Raw genomic sequence first — 22270 nt, forward strand, 5'->3', positions numbered from 1 at the left:
ATTTAATTCAAAATCGTCAGCCGTAAGTAAAGACTACTATAGTAATGTTTTCACTTTCCAAGTCCGTTCATTTTTTCCAAAAGTAAAAAAGTATATAAGAACCCAAAAGTGAAGCCAAATTACTACACCGACTCATCTCCGCTAAATCGGAGCCCCATCGGTGTCCTCGTCTGAGGATCGCCAAGGTGGCTTTGTATACCAACGGATACATTCCCTAGCTGCTCTCCTTCTACTATCGTACCTTTTACGCCCTCTCCCACCCAATAGTCACGGGATTCCCCAGAACAATACCCATCATCTAAGGGGAACCTATTATTGAATCTGTCATCAATCATCGTGTAAACATCGTAGTTATCTCTCTTTACCATTGGCACAACGACACTCCATGCTCCATCAATTGGATCATCGATGTACCAAACTTGTCTTGCTTGTGTAGCTAGACATAATGGTTCATCCGTGGGAAGATTTTTTGTGTACATCAAATGCGGGAAGTTTACTAACTTGTACCTAAATTTGTCTTCTTTCACGCCCCTCTCTGGGTCCACCCAATCGCATTTGAATAGACAGTGTTTATTCTCGTTGTTGTACTACACCTCTACAATGTTGGTCACCATACCGTAATATGCAACGGTGCTTGAACATGGGTTAACGTCTCTTGCACTGGCAAAACTCATAGTATCCGCATTGAACATCACTCCGGCACACCGAATCTTTTTCCCATCGTCTATTGATTTGACTCTAAAGCGCAAATCTCCAACTATGCATGAAGTGTACCTTGTTGCATGACGGTTGGGTCCGCGTGCTAATGTCTTTATATAATCAGTAACCATCCCCTCGACAATGTGTGTTGGTTCTTCTACCTAAGCGCACAAATAAGTTATGTTTACGCATCGTTGATAGGCTTTATTTCTCAAAGTGAGAATGGAGTGAAAATGAACACGGACATAATTTTGAAACCAGCCTGGAAATTGTTCTGTATGAATCTGTTGCACTTCCCGGGGACTTGCACGTGGCCGTGTCCTTCTTATGCTTTCAAGATGAGTCCTAGTAGTAGATGGTTGAAGTTAATCTAAGTATTCACTATGCGCACAATAGGAATATTTTCGTAGAGTAAATAAAAGTACCTTCTTGCTGGCTCAATAGCTTCCGAATTGCCTAATATGTACCCGTGAATTTGTTGCAATGAGATAAAATCAAGGTTACAACGCATCCCACCAACACCACGGCCAGTTTTGCACCCCTGGTCATCATGTCGCGGGCCTCGGTTCTCTTTGTCTCGACATCACCAAGATACTTTGAATAAAATGACGTACACTTCTCCGAGAGGTATCCGCATGCAATGGACCCCTCTGGCTGTGTGCACGGTTGCGGACATACCTCTTAAGAGTAGGTAAATACGTTCAATAGGATACATCCACCTATAATGCACAAGTCCGGCAATCATTGCCTCTTCCACCAAGTGAATTGGGAGATGCTCCATCACGTCAAAAAATTACGGAGGAAATAACTTCTCTAGATGGCAGAGAGTCAAAGCTACCATTTCCTGTAACTTCTCCAACTGACGAAGTGAGTTGTTGGATGAGCACATCGAATTGAAAAAGCCACACAATTCTATCAATACAAAAACTACTTCTCTCGGTAGTGCCCTAAAGAAGGAGAACGAATACAACATTTGATTTGAAGTTGTACAAGCGCACAATGATCATATTCGAGAAATGATAACTGTAACACCCCTAGTTGGCTCATACTGGAAATGCTACCGTCACACTGCATCATGAGGTCGTCATCTCCTACTTCGGGCCCCACAATACAGTGTTAAGACTAAAATTAACCATAAAAGCACATTATTATATATAAAAAATCTGATTTATGAATATTTTACAAAACACACTCCTAAAGAAGAGGTTTTTCCGGTTAAAAATTTACATATAATACAATAGATGTAAGTTCACTCACTCAGCCCGTCTTTCTATATCCCGAGACGTCCCCTGTCTCGGATGTGCCATGCATACCTGAAACAAATATTTTCTTAAAAGCAGTCTAGATTTAAATCCATTTTAAGAATTACGTGAAATATGTCATTTCATACCTTTTTAAAATAAAGTTTAATTCCCGTTAATCATAAAATACGTGTCATGTCATGCCAATAGTGAAATGATGCAATACAGATATCAAACTTGACAACAATGCACATGCACATATATATATACATCCGCCGAAGTGAGCAGCCAAAATAACCTCGACTCCATAATAATAGGCTCACTGCATCTGTCTAAGTGAGCAGCCGGAATACCCTCGGCCCCGCAATAACAAGCTCACTAGACCATAATCAATAAATAGCCGGAAAATCCTCGGCTCAATGAAGGACCTGATAAACCCATAATAATATAACGGTCATCCGGTCACTCCTATATACCCACCATACAACTCCCACAATCAATACATGGATAGCCAAACGTTGTCGCCATTAACCACAAGATGCCCCATAGTCTGTCATAGCGAAGATAGGACCCCCAGACTAACCCTATCCCGTGTAATGTAGTAGAATTCGTGCAATCTGGAATCACCCAAGGGAAACCCGAAAACTTTACTCCTCCTCGCGCGCCCTAACAGGATCACGTTTGGAGTTTGGCATATGATCCTAAACTATCGGTAGACCTCACCAGTGGCCAGCCCAATGAGTGGAACAACACCGAACACTAATGATTAGACCAAATACGTCTCAACTACAATGGGTCTAATCCCTGAATGACCATGCGACTAAGTCACCCAGTTGTCCAACTACTATCGTCCACTATCGCCAAAGTGTTACGGTACATCGGGGTCGAATATCCTAACCTCAGATGATGCCCTCGCCTAGCACTACCGTACAAAGTGACTAGACGATAGATCCATAAAACATATCCGATAAACCGTACAATATGTGCGCAGCATGTCAAATAAGTGAATTTATTGAAAAGGGCTGGTGAGACAGCTCACATATCCTTCTTTTCATAAATTCATCCACTCGATCAAATACGTATATCAAATATCATAAAACCGTGAAGTCTCCCACATGCATACGCACACACATATATAAATATATACATGCACTGAAAAAATGATTCACATAATATCACATTAGCATATTAATCAGAATCGCATGCAACTAATATTTATATCGCCCGATTATTAAATAATAATACTTAAATATATGAATAAACAGGCAGGTGCAGTATACTACCGTCTTCAATTCGGCTCGGATCGATACAAAATTCTCAGAATATAATGCTAGGACTACGAATAGGCTATTAGCTAAAGAACTTAGTCGATTAAATAGCCAAATAGCCGGTTATGAATTTTTTGACGAATTTCTAATTTAATATCTTCAATATCTAAATTCATATTAAAATCCATAATTAAATTCTACGTATAACAAGAAATAAAATACGGAAGTCGGAATCGAAATCGAACGGCTAAATCTTTTTCTTTCTTCTTTTCTTCTTTTCCTTCTTTCTTTCTCCTCTTCCTTCTTTCTTTCTCCTCTTTTCTTTCTCCTACGGACGTCGGCTTCTGCCTTTCTTTTCTTCACAAATGGGATTGCTTATTTGTTTATATATATATATAATTATATTATTATATATATTATATTATATTATTATTATTAACGTTACTATTATTATAATTATTATATCTTCGTCATCATCCATTGTTATTATTATTATTATTATTATATTATTATATATATTATTGTTGAGCACACAAAAAACAATGGGATTTCAAAAAAGAGAGTCCGAACATAACTCCAGACGCTGTTAAGGAAAAGCCTTCCTCAGGAGAAGGCAGAGATGATAAGGTCGTGTGCGGAGCCCAGGTATGATAAGGTCGGGTGCGGAGCTCAGGAATGATAAGGTCGGGTGCGGAGCTCAGGAATGATAAGGTCGGGTGCGGAGCTCAGATATGATAAGGTCAGGTGCGGAGCCCCGGACAGGAAAAGATCGGCAGACGCGGAGGTCTATTAAGACGAAGGTCGGGCAAAGAAGAAGTATCGGCAAATGTGGAGGTCTGTCAAGACGAAGGTCGGGCAAAGAAGAAGTATCGACAGACGTGGAGGTCTGTCAAGAGGATAGTCTGTTGAACCAGTTGTCCATCTACGGAGATAAGGCAAACAGAGCCGGTCGGTTGGTTCGCTGTCGGATGGTCCGCAGTCGGTTGGCCCGCGGTCGGACCAACTGAGGTCGGACGAAGGACGGCTGATACGGAGGTCGGCAAAAGAGGAAGTCGGGTGAAGAAGGACGGCTGATACGGCGGTCGGTCGAAAGAGAAAGTCAGGCGAAGAAAGACGGTTATTACACAGGTCGGTCGAAAGAGGAAGTCGGGCAAAGAAGGACGGTTATTACGCAGATCGGACCAAGTGAGGTCGGGCGAAGAAGAATGAGACGGACGATACAAGGTCGGACAAGAGACCAGATGGTGGTCGCTTGGTGGGGTGGCCAAGGAGTCGTTTGGTCTAGCGACCAGTTAGTATTTGGATTGGTCGGTTGGCCTACAGTCTGTCTAAGGAGTCAGGGGTTATTTTGGGCTGCTGAGTAGCCGGTCGGACCAGCCGCTCATTTAAGGCGATGAGGTTTTCAGAGGCGGTCGGCCGAGTTAGTTGAGTGCTGTAACTGGCGAGAGCGGTTGGTGAGTCGGTTAACACACGTGTCAACAGAGGAGAACCTGGTGGGCGGTTGACAACGGTTGTTGTAACTGACCAGACGGCGGTTCAAACCGTTTCTTTAAGGGGTTATTTAAGGATTCGGGTCTGCTCTGACAAATGATCTTCAATCGACATCAAATTCAAAAGAATTGCCTTTGGGGATCACCACTTTATTTTCCAGTCTGTAGTTTTATTTTTCCTATTTTATTTATGTACCCTACAGTGTTTAGAGATTCCTAATCTCAGGCACTAATTATATCAAATTCGAAGATAATTTCCTATTTTCAGATTTTACTTTTTATTGTTGAAAAATTGTATCAACAATTATATTTTATATTTATCTTTAACGATATTTATTCGTTTAACAGTCTTTTCAATCATAATCAATATATAAAATAAGAATAAAATTTAGTCCAAAATATTAATTTCTTGATCCCAAAATATTATAAAAATATTTATTTGCTATAATAATATTATTTTATATACTCCAAAATCGGGGTATTACAATAAAAAAATACAAAGTGTACCGGCGGAGGGAAATAGCAAGAATCTTCTGCATTAGAGCATGACAATCGTGGCTCTTCAATCCCCAAATGCTTAGTTGCTCCACTCTCACCCTACGGGATAAATTGCTACTGAAACCATCGGGGGGTCTTAGAGTTTTCAAGACCGATAGAAATATTTTCTTTTAAGAGGAACTCATGGTGTAAGCGGCTGCAGGTAAATAAAAACCACCATTCGGTCTCGGAATAGGATGCAAAGAAGTTCTTATAGTCAACAACTGTAAATCCTTTCTTGTATTAAGGTTGTCCTTTGTTTTGCCCTTTGTGCCTAGCAAAGTGTGAAGGACATTCTCAAAAACATTTTTTTCAATGTGCATCACATCAAGGTTGTGTCGTATATCATTCTCAACCCAGTATGGTAATTCAAAGAATATGCTCTTCTTTTTCCACCCTAACACTTCTTCATGCTCATAGCGGCGCCGCTTTCTAGATTGATGTACCAAGTGTTGTGCAATCAAATCATCTTTCACATATGTAGTTGGCACATCGCGTATTTGTTCTACCAGTTCTGTACAAGTTATGCGTGTCGTAGGTGCTGCAAAGTCAATCGTTCCATCGAAGGACTGTCGATCCAAACGCATTCTGTGACCGTCAGGTAGGTATCGCCGGTGTCCACAATAGCAGAATTTATGACCATTTTTCAAGTATGCCGAATGTGTTCTCATACCGCAATTAAGGCATGCGTTTGCCCCCCGTGTTGGCCAGCCAGATAACATGGCATACCTTGGGAAGTCACTAATGGTCCACATTAAAGCGGCCCGCATTTGAAAATTTTCCTGACTTACTGCATCATATGTTCTAACCCTCGTACTCCATAATTCTTTCAACTCAGCAACCAGAGGCTGAAGAAAAACATCAATGCAATCCCCGGGTCCCTTCAGACCATCGATAATTATAGATAGGATGAATGATGGTTGTTTCATACATAACCATGGTGGTATATTGTAAATGACAAGAACTACTGGCCAAATGTTGTAGCTCACACTCATATTTCCGAAAAGATTAAACCCATCAGTGGCCAACCCTAGACGTACATTGCGTATGTCACTGGCAAATGACGGGTGACAACGATTGAAGTTCTTCCATGTTGCACTATCAGCCGGATGGCGTAACAGTCCATCGTTGACACGGCCTTCAGCATGTCAGCACATGGAAGCTGCAGTTTTCGAAGATAAAAACCATATCTGTAAACGGGGCACTAAGGGAAAGTACCTCATCTTTTTTGCTGCCTTAGTGGGGCTGCCGTCAACGAACCTACTAGCCCCACAAATCACACAAGATTTGAGTTCTACATCATCTCCCGTGAACAACATACATTTATTAATGCATTCATCTATACTCTTATAATTGAACCCCAACTTCTTTGTTATTTTGTTTCCCTCGTAGTAATTCTTCGGCAAGATCACAACATCTGGTAGGGCATCCCGCAACAGCTCTAATAGTAGGTCGATCGAGTGGTTAGACCATTGACATAGAACCTTCAAATGCAAGAGACGTGCAATAATGAAAGCCTGCTAATCTTCTTACACCCTGGGATAAGATCATTTTGCACGTCTTCAAGCATTTGCCTCCACCCACTATTGTTGTCATCTCTATGGTTGTCACCTACATCGGTCGCAGTGTTGCCTTCATTGATCCCTTCACCTAGGTGGTCAGGCATATCATAATCGCGCATTAGTATATCTAGGTCATCTTCCCACAGTGTTCACCTAAGCCTGTCTTCCGTGCTAGTTGATGTTTCACCCATAACTTCACCATGGCTAGTTCACACCCTGTAAAACGGGTCAAACCCGTACCTAATGCAATGAAGCAATATCTTTCTACGAGTACTAGTGGCATAGTTTAAACAAGTCCTACATGGGCAATATACAACCGAGTTTATGTCCCTCCCATGAAAAGCATAGTTTAAGAATTGTATCACACCATCCAAATAAATAGACGAAGTATGGTTCGATTCGTCAATCCAACTCTTGTCATCTAAGAAAGAAAAAGTTTGAAGAATTTTAATAATCCCATTAACATAAATCGTATGCACTAAATTAAACACATGTTGTATTGTGGATCAAGATATAAGTACCACTTTAATAGCGTGCCATGTAAATAATTTTCAGACCCTAACATAACTTATTTCAGGTTGAATCTTAATACTAACCTGCCTCGGCTTATATAACCACCGAAAATAGTAGTATTGAACTAAAAATATGAATATCAGTACTATAATTCGAATGTTCATATCATAAAAACTATATGATAACTCCAAATAGGAGCATATTCTTAGCTTGACAAAACTGTGTATTACTCGAATTTCTGTATAAAAACCATCACAATAACTCATTAATGGCATACATTATTGATATATATCGCTTGGCATGATCCAGAATTCGTTGTTGAGATTGTTAACGATTTTTGCCTTGTTAAGCGGTAGTCTGTTTTTGATCAAAGCTAAGGCAGACGTCACAAACGATAGCCACCTCTGCTCGCAAGCGCCCAAAATATGTCCTGGAAAATATTAAGGCATGAGAGGCAAGCGGCAGCCTTCACCACCCGCAAGCGACAACCTCTCCCGTTTGCAAGCGACAGCCCAGACACCCACCGCTGCAGATTATCACCAGATTCCAACTAAGTGTTCCAACTGCAGCGGTACAACCATTCCATTTCCAGCCAGCACAAGCGAGCCTAGCTGCGCTGATGCCCTCCAGCTCTTCAGCAAGTGAGGAAGATTTGCGCCCTTACAGTTCAGTGCAATCAAAGCAAGCGCGAGTTATGGCCAACAACTGCTTCAACAGAATAACTACCAGTAACCGCCTAACTGCCCAGCGGTTGGAACCGCCCAACAACTGATTGCAACTGTCCCATTTCACCTGCTATAAATAGGGCCAGATATCTTTATGTAAAGAGATCGATACTTCGATTAAAAACACTCTTAGCAAGTACTTCTCAAGCCAATCGTCTTCCTATTTTCGAAAGCTCCAACCCTATAAGGGAGTTCTCCACAGGAATGGCCAAGGGAGTAGGAGTTTTCCTTCTCCCTTGGCCAAGTCTTTACAACTTTCTTAGATTAGATTACTGCTTTAGTTTACAGCTTTGTAGCTTTAGTCTTTTCATGCTTTCATAGTAGATAATGAAATATCATTCAGTTCTTCATCCTCAATTCTTCCACCATTTTTACACACTTATATAAAGTTTGAATTTAGAGAATTCCATTTCACTGGTTTAGAGCTAGAGAAGAATTGATTATTGAGCCTTGTTATGCGCCAAAAGCGGTCTCAAGGTAGTTCAATGTAGTTAAGTACTGCTTGTCGACCTGCTTAACTGCTGTCACCCTCGCTTCGCTCACTTCCGCTCACTCCATTTTTTATCGCTTTACTTACCGCTTTATATATCCTAGCTTTTGGATCCGCTGCATGCGGATCCCTTCCTGCATATTTTCATCGCTATTTCAAGATTTTCTCCGTTGAAATTCATGACTTAAAATCCTTGTATTCGACCTAGAAACTCACCAGTAAAAAGAGTATAAATAATTGTGATGACTACTTAGGGTCTACAACCACAAAAATTACTATATCTGATCGTTTTCTATAAACTTCCACTCACTGATTTACAAATATAAATTCCCTGTGAATTGTGTAACACACACGCACATTTTCAGCCATCAGTATACAAGTAATGTGATATACTATGGATGCATGGATAACTTACTATTATGCAGCAAGCTTGGATCGACGCTTAGATTTCTGCCCAAAAGTACGTTGTCCCTCAATGGCGGGTATCACACACCTATTCAATTTCAAGACGCCTCATGTCATCTATAATGCATATGAGTAGATCGAAGAATCATCATAACACTTTATAAAAGCAATAACGAGTAACAGAAAAAACACAAACAATGTATACATATCAATGATGATAGTATATTTAGACTGGACTTTTGGTAGTTGTTGTGCTTTATCAGCATAGAACATGAACTGCAGCAGAATGCACCACTATCTTCTTACACATATATATATATACATATATACAAAAGCTTCTAGAAGGTTTGGAGAAGAAAACAATTTATATGGTAGCAGTTGAATTTACATTTGGAAGTGGTCCCCAAATTACAAAATATTATTCAAAAATGACAAAATTACAAGATATTAGTATCATATTCAGTTTTAGTTTTGGTATCATATTCAGTTTTATCAACAAAATTACAAAGTAATATTAAAAAATTTGCCAAAGAATGTATGTTCAACAATTATGTCCAAAAGTCTTAGATTCATTTTCGCATCAAATCATTGTGCATATACTTCTTACATTCATTGTGCATATACTTCTTATTTTCATGATAATGTCAAGGGGACAATTCATTAGGGTGTGTTTGTTTGAGGGATTGGATTTTAAATCCACTATTCATTCAATTTTTTTTCCCCAAAAACATCAAATCAAACATCTATTTTTCATTTTTTATATTATACTAAAAATCAATTTTACATTCAAAACATCACATCAACACCCATTTATATCACATCATATAACTATTCAAATTCAAAATTTTTACTATTCAAATCCTAACTCAAAATCCAAACCCCTAAACAAACACACCCTAAAAATATAAAGAAGTCCATGATAAGTGACGATGAATAGTTTGACCAACTATAAAGCATTAGATAGTTGTTTGTCTACCGTAAGTGTGGTTGTTCGATCAATGCAAGCTAAATATTGTATAAAGTATTGAAGAAGCAAATTTATGAGAAAATTTCTCTAAATATTAAGTCAAATGTTGTCTTCAAGTGTCTACGCCCCCAAACAAAACACAAATAGCATGCCACCTATACATACTTAATTAAGAAACTTAATAAAACCACTTGAAATGCAATATCGCTAGCATCCACAATATACACCTATTTGGCTCAAGCTTGGTTCTCCTATCCCTAATTCTTCACATTCAAGAACATATTAAAATTATGATTTCAAACAAAAAGAACAAGCATTTATTGAAGAAAACAATTAGCAAACTAACAATAATAACATAACTAGTATGTTTGGTTTTGTATTAAAATTAGAATTTCATACTGGCTGTGCCTATTAATTTTAGAAAATACTAGTAAGTTTGGTTTCGCATTTACTTATTTTTTTAATTTTTGGACTAAATAGATTTTAAAATATTTTTATAAAAATTATTAAAAATATCTAATAAATAAGCTTTTAGTTTACCGTAAATAGAGGAAATCAGCCCTAAATCTAACACTATGAACAAAATTTTAAAAAAATAAAAGCCTAACTAGTCAAAAAATACAAAAATAAACAAATTCAAACTTACGGGAAAAATTAGGGTTGGCGTTTGAGGACATCGGTGGGCAGCGGCGAAGCGCGATCGACGGGTTGATGAAGGGTGCGGCGGAGCACGCTGGACGGCTGAGGAAGGTGATATAGGAAGACGAAGAAAAAGAAGACGAAGACGCTAGAAGAATGAAGAAGATGAAGACGCAAGACGAAGACGCAAGACGAAGAAGAACGTAGAGAAGAACAGAGAAGAAAAGGAACAAAAAGAAAAATCAGAGGAAAATGGGGGCTGCGACGATTAGGGTTATGCAATGGTAAAGTTGAATATTTTATTTCATTTATATTTTTTAATTGTATATAGTAATTTTATTTTTTAAATAAATAATTATTTTAATTTGTATAGATTAATATATAAGTATAAGTATTATGTATGTATTATATATGAGATATATCTTCTCTAAATATGATATATTATTTTAGATTTAGTTTGAAATTTAAAATAAAATTATTTTGTAGTTGTAACGAAACAATACGGCAACAAAAGGAAAAAGGTTGACCAAATCGAAAACACAATTTGTTACGGTAATAACCGGAACAAAAAATACCTTTTGTAACGAAAAAATTGTAGCGGATGCGATTTCGCTACAAATGGCTATTTTTTTGTAGTGTTTTCCCGGCTCTAAGGGTTTAATTTACTTTTTGCGTGTTAATAGTTAAATAGTAAATATTATATCATAATATAGTATAAATTAAGAAAAAATTGCAAAAATATTTTAAGTAAAAGATAAATGTGATCCTTACGAGAGAATGAATAATATAATTTTTTAATATATATTTAATATTAAAAAATTCAAACTAAAAAATCTAAGTCGGCAGACAAAAACACCCTCGTGATGGTGGATTAAAGAAAGTGGCGTTGCATGCTTACAACATATCTTTCGTAAATTTTCAAAGAAAGCTGCTCCTTTAATCAAAATACATTTTAATGGTTAACAACTTTTGTATATTCTATATTTTTGGAACATCTTTTTTAATTTATCGTTAAATTAAATTGCTACAAATATATACTAAGCACGTGAGATAAAAAGCCATTTATTTTGTCTTTATTTCAATCACTTTATATTTATATCATTGAACGTGTAACTAAATAGTATATATATATATATATATGTATCACAGAATATTCTATTTGTATAAATTGTATAGAAATATAGGGATGGTTTGGTTGTGATTTAGAACTCAAATTACCACTATTTACGTTATCAATAAAATACAGTATTATTTTTTCTATTATTTTAAATTAATATTAAAGTATAACGAATATAAAATTTTAAGTCATTGCAATTATACGGCAGGGAAGGGAAAAGAAAAAATTCGTTGGCTGTAGCCCACCAATGAATATTACAAAGTAATTTGATGAATATTTCAATACAGTGCTACAGCACATTAGATATAAATTTTCAAAACACAAAATACACTACAAAAAAATAATATATTTGTAACGAAATTTCGTCCCTAAAGTTCACGTAGCTAACGTAATTCTATTACTAATTCCGTCTCTAATGTCATTAGTAACGGAAAAAATAGATTTAAAGACAAAAAAATTTTGTTACAAAAATGATTTTTTCTTGTAGTGAATATAAAATTAACAATACAAATTAATATTTTATACATGTATTGTTTTTTATACTTTCATATGATATAGAATCAGCACCCGACCCGAATGGATGTCGAATAGAAAGAATTATTATTCTGAGAGTTATTTCCAAATAAATGTAACATTATATATATATATATATATATAATTATTGGGCTAAGAAATTAGATAAGGAAATATTTGTACAATGTTGTAATTAGCATCTTTTTGGTTGTCAACTTTGTTAGTTGATGGTGTAGATATAATATAATGTATTTGATTAAAATAAATTTAAAATATGTAATAGATGGTTTAAAATAATATATACCTCAATAAATATATTACTTTTTTAAAAATAAAATCATATATAATAAAAAATAAATAAATAATATATATGGATATATATATATATATATTATGATACGTTTTATCAAGTATATGGATATATAGTCACAATATAAGTATATTTTATTAACTCATAAAAAATAATAATTCAATATAATATACTATATTTGTTAACTTAGTAATAGAGTTATTAAAAGAACTGAGCCGTTCGTAAACTCGGCTCGCTTCAGCTCAATTCAGCTCGGTTAAAGCTCGTTCGCGAACGTTAACAAGTTGACCCGAACATCATAAACATGCTCGTTTATTTAACGAACAAACCCGAACTTTGTTCGCGAACATTCGTTAAAATAATATATTTATTATAAATATTATATATAATTATAATTTATAAATAAATAAAATAATTTCAAATTTTCATTTTAATTTATATATAAATTTTAAAAAGTGAGACAAACGCTCTCGAACGAGCTCAATCAAGCCTCATCGAGCCGTCACGAACACAAGCTCAAACAATAAATATTTTTAACGAGCCGAGCTCAAACAATGCCAACGAGCTCGAAAGCTTAACTAACGAACACGAATCTTGTTCACGAACGTTAACGATTGAACATGAACACTTAAAATTATATTTGGCTCGGCTCGTTAACAGTTCTACTTAGTAAGTATATATTTTGTCATTTTTTGTTGTCTAAACATAAAATAAAAATTTCTTTTCTACTATGTGTAGATCATACTACACAATAAAAATATTTTCATATTTATACTTATTTATATCAATATTCTCATATTAATCTTATACATCGTAAGGATAAAATAGTTTTTATATATTAAAACTATCACAACAACACTTTGGATAACAAATGCCCCCCACAAAAATGTTTAGCCAACAAGTTCGTATGAAATGTCAAATTTTGAAGTCCAATATTTTTGTATAAGATTTCGGCGATAATTTTGTTTGAGCTTTACATGACACTTTCATTATGACAGTTTCATATGCATGGAACTGGTTCCTCCAACTTCGTGAAACTTCTTTTTTATTTTTTATTTTTAATTCAGCAAAGAATCGATCCGGGTAGTTCTAGGGTCATATTTTCTCCCTAGAAAGCACGGTGGTTGGGGTTGAAGGATCTCGCATTTTCTTGGCAAAAATCCAAACGCATCGACCTTGAAGTCAATTTCGCATTGTAAGGCTCGCTCTAAGTCTTGATCATAGACTATGATATCGAGACTGGCCTCTGAAGTTCCCTCATTATCAAGAACCCCAATCTTAAGTTCGTCCCCCGGAGCTGAAGCTGTAAAATCCTCTGGAAGGGGATTGTTGTTTGGGAGAAGCTTTGTCATTCAGAATTACTAGCTTTGGCCTCCATTTTTTACGCGTCCGACCCAGTGCCGAAAATTAATTTTATCCCGCATGTAGCCTGTCTAGAATTTTTTATCCTACTGCTCTAGCTCCCAACGACCATACCTAGTTGTCTGGTGCTGACGTTGTCTACTCTGCATTTGCATTCAAGTGAGAGAACTGGTTTTGTTCATCCTCTGGTTACTAATCTAGCTCCGATCCTCAGGGACTGTTCAGAGCAGCGTGTCGAGTGTGGTGTAACAATCACTTGGTCCATGAAGGTCACTTGCCATACTTTTCCATATTTTTCAAAGTTGAGATCTACCACTGTGTCATTAGGTGACAACCTATTCCACATTGAGCTCCTCATAGGTTTAACCGACCTTTCGCCTCTCTTGAACTTCATCTTCCTCGGGACAAGATTCTTTTTATTTCCGTTGAAACCGGAAGCTGATCCGTAGGCTTTCGCCGAGCGAACTCCTTTGGTATTGATCGAAGCAGAGAATAGTTATCCACATTTCGATTTAGGTTTTTGATCAAGGGGGTCGCATATACGTTTTTTTCGGATATGCATTCTTGTGAATATGAATGATGAGCTCCGTTTTGATGTTTTCGGTCCCAGGGTGTCTGAGCATCCAGGAGTTGCTCTGCCTTGATAGCTTTCGAAATTAGTTGTTGAAAGTCCCGGTACTCCTGGAGCGCTAGCTTCTCCCGAAGTTTCTGGTTCATGTTGTATGCGCACTTGGAATCGACCCTCGACCCTAAAAAAATATTCGAGGACCTGTTTAACGGATTTTCCATTCTTCTAGTGCAAATTGGTGATGTGCAAGGCTTTGATATCTGAAATTCGGCTGTAAAATCGTTCATGGAATGCTATTTCTAGATCTTCCCACATCTTGAACAAATTTGAAGATAATGAGGCATACCACGTCAAAGATGATCTAGTCAGGGACAATGAAAATAACTAAAGTTTGTACCAACAAATATTTTTGAATTCTCCTCCACATTGCACCATGAACTAGCTGATATGCTCAATGGTTTTGAGAGAATCCTCCAAGAAAAAAGTGTGAATTATGGAATTTGGACGTTCCGGTGGAGAGGATGATTGTTTAATATTTGATCCGGAAATGACCTTAGGTAATTGGGCCTCGCTGGCAACCGAATGAGGTCTCCATACAAGCGCCAGACAACCCCCTCAATCGCTTGAGGATTGATGAGAGGCCGTGGTTATGGAGCTACCTCAAATTGCCCTCCAGGATGTTCGGGACCTGATTGAGGGTGTGAAGTTGGCTTTGGAAACTTTAGTGAATCAATCCTTGTGGTAGGAATCACACTCATTTCCCCTTTTTGTATCTCGTTGGCACTGATGCCGACAACATAAAGATATTCTCAAAATGTGAAAAAACTTCTTTGATGATTGATTGGGCCCTCCAATTGGAGATGGTGTTGGTGGAGCTGCACCTCAGGCCATTCTCGGAGATCCCGCTTCCCAGGTCGTTTCTGGAGCTAGTAAGATGTGAGATGATTCTGGAGTTGTTGGTGGCCATGCCCTCACATGTGTAAGAAGCCTTTTACACTGTTGTCATGCTACTTTGCTGAACAATGGATTATGATACCATTGTGACGAAAGTGAAACAATCATATCCGAAACTTGGAGGTGGCCCAGAAATGGCCTACTCTGATGATCGTCTGGATTCTCCCACCTTCATGGTGCCGGGCCAAGATGTTTCAGGTCTGGTTCCCTTGCCTATTATGGTCATATGACCATATTGGAGTGGGGCGGATGAAAAATCTGCCATTGCCTCTCATGACATCTTCACTAGGAGATCGAATTCAAGGTGTTTGGGGTTGATTGTCACTAATTTCCCCTTAAGAGCTTCATTTTTCCTCATCTATGCGAATTCATTGCGGATGATGAGATTTAAGACATTCGTAACATATCGAAAAAGCTCTAGTGCCGACCCGTGGAGTGCCGCTTGAATCTTCCCCCGGATATGATCTTGGAGAACACTTTCCAGTAATGTAATCAGCCTATCATCACGCCTCAGTGTTGCAGAGGACTTATCGCACTCAACCTCTCCCACAGTGGGTTGCGACGATGCTTCTCCACGATTCCATTATTTTTTGACATGGTGAAACTTTTTGGCGAAGGTAACTTGGGACATCACAACTAAATATATGTGTGAGACTCTTTGAAGTCCCACTAGGTGTCTCAATCTGATGTTGCTAAAAATTGTCGATGATGACCTAATAAATTTAAGCCCGTCGAAATCAACGTCACTCGGGCTCTATGACCTCCTCAAGAAAGAATTTGAACTGGTGTTGCAAGAAGAAAAATAATGTGTAATAGATCCGAATGAAATCAATAGCGACGGATGGATCTGATACTGATTGGCTATGATGATTTATAATGAAATCTCATTATACGAATGAAAACTAAAACAGGAACCAAGGCTGGAAATAAATCTATATTAATTTAGAAAAAGAAAATCCGAAGGTGCAGGAATGGTATAGAAAACAATGTAAAGCAATAACAACATAGAAAGAAAAATAAAAGAAATAAGAAAGGAATGTAAAAACTTGTAAATGAAAGTGATGGTGTTAGATCTCTTTCTTATGTTAGTTCTATTTTTTCTTTTTTTTTTCTTTTTTTTTTCTTTATCCCATTTTTTTTCTCAACTTCCCACATTTGACCATTACAATAGATCTCAGTCAAAATTTTCCAACACCGATTTCCATTGTTACTATCCAATTTCACTTCGCGATGCATATATATCCCGTACACCTCAAACTCTCATAACACCCATAAATCCGTCAACACTACTCATTTATATCTCACGCACTGTTGTTCACCATATTTAATCTCATCATAATATATACTCGTTAGGTTTCATATTTACTTGCTTCAGTAGAATAAAATCTATTTTTTGTATGTTTTCAAGTCAGTATTATTTCATGTCTATTGTTCGCATACATCACTATACGTATTACTTTGAACTTATTTTGCGACTTAAAATTTTTTAGTTGACATGAAAACTCACAAATATAAAAGAATATAAATCTATATTTGATGTAAGTAAGACAACTACAACTTCGAATTTATTTTATCATAAATCTACCACCAACTATATACCATAAACACAAGTTTTATTCATAGTATTTCCACCAGTTTTACGTATCATTAAATTTTGGCACCATTTTCAGAGCTTTTAATTTCAAGATTTATATCTTAGGAATATTTTGAGTTCTATGTAAAAAATTGTATACGCTATTTTATTATTTATTTTTTAAACAATTATAACTTAATGTGGCACAATATTCACAAAAGTCCTGTGGAACATTTTTAACACGAACGAAGTTCTGTTATTTTTTCTCAAACACAAAGATGTTTGTTTAGAGAACTCATAGAGAAAGAATCATGTTGAACCAAAGAACCTACCAACTACTACCAATGCCACATCCAAATCCAACTCATCTAGATCATGAGGAAATTCACCAATTGTTGAAGCTGATCTTCAATTGATTCAAGCTTGTATCAATATTCATATATGGATGGCTAACATACAACAACATATCTCTAGTGTCTAATAATCCCAAATACTACAAGTTTAACTGATCCGTGAGCAAGCCATAACTCGCACTTATTCCACCATTATTTTATCAACAACACCACTTACCAATTGTTGCACAAATATTCAGGCAATTCAATAATGAGTAGAAACTAAGATTCCAACTACTAAGACCCTTATGAATGCTCATTACAGAACTCTTTTAAATTATCTCTAATAACAAATATTGCATCACATTCGGAAGGCTATTATAGCTGAAGCCCGCTCTAATCTCTCTTGTTAGTCAAAACACTTTTAGCAGACTTCATTATGAAAGTTCACGATTATCTAAGAAACTTCTTATGCATTTGCTCAACTTTTAAGGTAAAAGAGTTATATGTTTCCATTTTCTCTAAGTGACGAAGTTAGAAGATAGATTAACTCAATCGAGCATTCCACCACCTTCAAGGAAAAGCTCAGGTGTTCATCACCAAGTTTCAACCTGCATCAAAGACAATCCAACATAAAATAGAGATCATGCAATTTAAATAAACTCTAAATGAATTTTTACCTTAGGCCTGGAGTATCTATAAGCAACTATTAAGAAATTGTCCTTATTATAAGATCCCAAACTATCTTAAGATTCAAATATTTATATGGAAATTAGTTTGGAATTTAGATCCTCAATGGATGTTGTAGTTGAAAACTCTCTCATCAGTCAGTTATCTTTAGAGGCCTAGGAAATAATTGTAAAAATAGTCGTCACTCCAAATAAATGGCAAGAAGCCACTAGGCCACAACCATGGAGAGGATTGTATGAAGTGTCTATTACTATCTTGTAAGATGTAGGTTGGATAACCTCTTTGTCCAGGTCAAAAAAATCACTAAAATTCTTAAAGGCAAGATGTGTTAGGAAAAAGTAAAGGTAAATAGGTAGTTTTTTAGGCTGAGGCGAGCGATACTACTAAAAGCTCCAAGCTTCAAATTCCACCATATCAACAACAACATACATTAAAATCGTGTGCTAAAGGGGTAGCCAAAACCCATATCCTAACAACAGTTTCATAACAATTTTCAACATGGAAATGCAGGCTTCAGAAGTGCTCGTTTTTTCTAATAGAAATAACACATCTTTGCTCTACAATTTCAACATCCAAAAATATATTATTCTAGTAAAAAAATATGGCAAACATCTATGTTCAACAGCAAGCACAATCAATGTTCATGCTATCTTCCACAGTGAGCGGATGTGCCAACATAATACAAATTGTATATTATAAGTTGCACAAAGCTTTATATAGTCTAAAACAAGCACCCAAAGCATGGTATGACCATTTGTATTCATATCTCTGGATATAAATTACATTCATAAATCAATTGATAAAATACTGTTCATAACCGGGATGAACATCATGTTATGGTTGCAAAAATCTATATTGATTATATAGTGTTTGGATCAATGAATGATACTTAGAAAGATGGGTTTATTAAGCTAATGCATATGAATTCAAGATGAGCATGAATAGAAGTATGAATAGAGAGTAACATACTTTTTAGATTACAAATTAGACCGTGTAAATAATGTATGTTTTTAGGTCAAACTTGATATTCTCAAAATTTGGTAAAAAAATTTTACATGGAAAATTGTAAGGGTGTAGGATTCTCGTAGGACAAGACAGACAAATTTAGCAAAGATGAAAAATGAATAAGTGTTGATAAGTAACTTTTAGAAGCATGATCGGTGCCATTTTATATTTGACTGTGAGCATGCCGGATATTTCATATAGTGTTAGAGTATGTGCTAGATTTCAATATATTTCTAAGAAATCACATTTGAAAACCGTGAAAATTATCATTAGATATGTGAAGTCTATAACTGAATTGTGTATATGATATTCAAACCGATCTTCACTTGAATTAATTGGATATACAGATCCATATTGGACTAAAAATTATGATGGTAGGAAAAGCACTTATGAAAGTTGTTCTTTGTTGGTAACAATGTTATTAGTGGACATTCGAATAAATAAAATTCAATTGCATTGTTTACTACGGAAACCAAGTATATAGCCGCCAGAAGTTGTTGATCACAATTGTTATAATTGAAACAAATGTTTGAAGATTTTATGAAATTATCAATGCTCAGTTTACTATTTACTTGATAATACAAGTGCAATTAATATCTTTAAGAATTCAACATGAACGAACAAATTACATTAATAATAGACCCCACACAAAAATAATGTCATTGAAAATTATATCACTCCTAAAACACATTGATATATCGTTAGGGAAATATATATGTTGCACAACTAAAAGAATTTGAAAATCGAATTCATCGCAGAAGATATATATTTTTTCAAAAAAAATTCATTGAAAAATCTATTAACTAGTGAATAGTAAGGAATGAAAATGTAGCCTAGTAAAAATCTATTAACTCGTTATGTCTAGGGTGTGTTTGTTTGGGGGTTTGGATTTTGAGTTGGGATTTGAATAGTAAAAATTTTGAATTTGAATAGTTGTATGATGTGATATAAATAGGGTTTGATTTGATGTTTTGAATGTAAAATTGATTTTTAGTATAATATAAAAAATGAAAAATAGGTGTTTGATTTGATGTTTTTGGGGGGAAAAAATTGGATGAATAGTGGAAATCCACCAAAATCCTTCAAACAAACACACATCTTCCTATTTTTCTTTTATTTCTATATATATATATATATATAAAGAGTCAGGGTGAATAAGTGGATGATAAAATTATATTCTACAAATTAAACAAACAAGAATAGTATTTCCTTTAATTTAATGATAAAATATTATACCACAAAAGGCAATTAAAATTTATTATTACAACAGTAATAAAGGGGATTTTAATAGTTATTAAATGATATGGTCTTGTCATATTATAGTATAAATAAAAAATTATGATATAAATAGGAATGTCAACGGGGCAGGTTCGGGACGGTTTCGGGACGGTTCTGCAGGCTCCGAGACCCACCCCGCTAGAAAATATTAGGCTTCGAGACTCGCCCCGCCCCGCTTCCACTTGGCCCTAGGGCCCGCCCTGCCCCAAACCTGGAGGGTTCGGAGCCAACCCGACAAACCCGTTCTTTTTTAAATATATAATAATAAATATTTTTTTAACAATCGAATACTAAAACAAATAGCATTAAAAGCACAAAAAAAATCTAAAAACAATCAAATATTGATCCATAAAAATAAGATAAATAAATAAATAATATATTTTTATTATATAAATATACATATATTAGGTATAATAATTTTAAAAAATTATTTGGAGCAGACGACTAATTGAATTTTATATTTAAAATTATTTAAGTAAATAAATAATATATTTTTATTATATAAATGTACATATATATTAGTTATAATGATTTTAAAAAAATATTCGGATTCGGGTCCGGGTCCGGGTCCGAGTTGTGGCGGATTTTTAGTAAAACCCGTAACCCACCCCGAAGCCGACCGAATTTAAAATTTTAAATCCACAATCCGCCCCGAAACATATTATTTAGACCCGAACCTGCCCCATTAAGAACAGTTCCGGGACGGGTCCGGGCTAACCCGCCCCATTTCACATCCGTAAATACAAATGAACCCAATTCAATTTAAAAACCATGGCATTAATTTAATTTGTTAATTTAATTCTTTGATGTAATCTAAAAATAAAACAACTAAAACCTGTCAGTCTTTGTTATTCTTGTTCTTATCAGATCCTTAATTGCATTTCCAAGAACTGACATTGACAAATATTTTATTCACATTGTTAATTATTAACATTTTTATTCAATCTGAAAAATCCAGAGTTAGGTTCTCAAAAGTAAACTTACATTCCCCAAAATCCAAGAAAACCTTAAACCCATACAAAACTATTTATTTTAATGAAATAAATTATATGGAACCAATTAAAATATTTAAAATTATTTAATTAGTAGGAACCTAATGCTTTTGTATTATACTAAAAGGACATTTTGATGCTTCCCTAAGTTCAATAATGTTGGTAATCTATATATGCTAATTATTCCATCCACATACTTAATTAATTATATATATAATTAAAAATATTTCTATTTTGTTGATGTCGTGTGACATAAACTAGGTTTAATTTATGTCCTCAACTGTTGTCATTATCATGGCTGTATGCCAATTTGGTATTTAAAAATTATTGATTAAATTTTCTAGATGTAGATGTGATGTGATATTTTAAAATAAATATATATATATAAGTTGTCCTGCACCGACGTTTTTTTTTTTTGTTTTTTTTTTTTTTTCATATTTGGGTAGTAATAGTTAGTATGATGTGGATGTGTTGGTACACAATTGTCTTATTATGTATTAAAAATTGAAATATAGTGAAGTGTGTGTGTTTTTTAATAGTTTGATTTTATTTTTTAGTTCAATATTTTATTTATACAATTCTTTTTATATAATATTTGATAAAAGATAACAGTATATTTTACGAGAATCTATGAGTACATATAAGAAATTTTAAAAAATAAAAAAATAAAATAAAATTGAAAGCACTAGACATGGTGTTTGTTGAAAGTTTCAAATTCAAATTTAAATAGTTGTATAATATAATATAAATAAGTTTAAATGTGATGTTTTTAATTTAAAATTATTTTTTACTATAATATAAAAATAAACAATTAAGTGTTCGATTTAATATTCCAAACTAAAAAATTTAATGAATTATAAAAATTTTGGCCAAACAGACATAATTTTTAGCTTGTTTAAACAGTGGGTTGAATGTAATGTTTTATAAATAATAATAATTATAATAATAATAATAATAATAATAATAGTGTGGGTTTATATACTTTATTTGTTTCAATTTAATGAATTGTTTTTCATTATTTTTGTTTTTTTTTTACTCAA

At 35.0% G+C, this 22270-nt stretch overlaps 1 protein-coding gene across 9 annotated transcripts in view; it reads right to left on the reverse strand.

Moving 5' to 3' along the window:
• LOC127256598 (uncharacterized) overlaps positions 1-22270 on the reverse strand; it is a 95597-nt gene that overhangs the window by 3766 nt on the left and 69561 nt on the right. For 5 of the 9 annotated variants that reach the window (XM_051282708.1, XM_051282707.1, XM_051282710.1 and 2 more), the window contains exons 1-2: positions 10544-10793; positions 8941-9018 (exon numbers count right to left, since the gene is read on the reverse strand). The exons of 1 other annotated variant lie outside the window; for it this stretch is intronic. The gene's annotated coding sequence lies outside the window, so the exon portion shown is untranslated. Of the gene's footprint in view, positions 1-507; positions 764-8835; positions 8857-8940; positions 9019-10543; positions 10794-22270 lie in introns of those variants that run through there. 3 more of the 9 variants (XM_051282703.1, XM_051282704.1, XM_051282705.1) reach the window with 3 other exon arrangements.

Source organism: Andrographis paniculata, unplaced genomic scaffold, assembly GCF_009805555.1.
Source record: "Andrographis paniculata isolate CXL003 unplaced genomic scaffold, ASM980555v1 Contig56END, whole genome shotgun sequence".
In the NCBI taxonomy this organism is placed as follows: Eukaryota; Viridiplantae; Streptophyta; class Magnoliopsida; order Lamiales; family Acanthaceae; genus Andrographis; species Andrographis paniculata.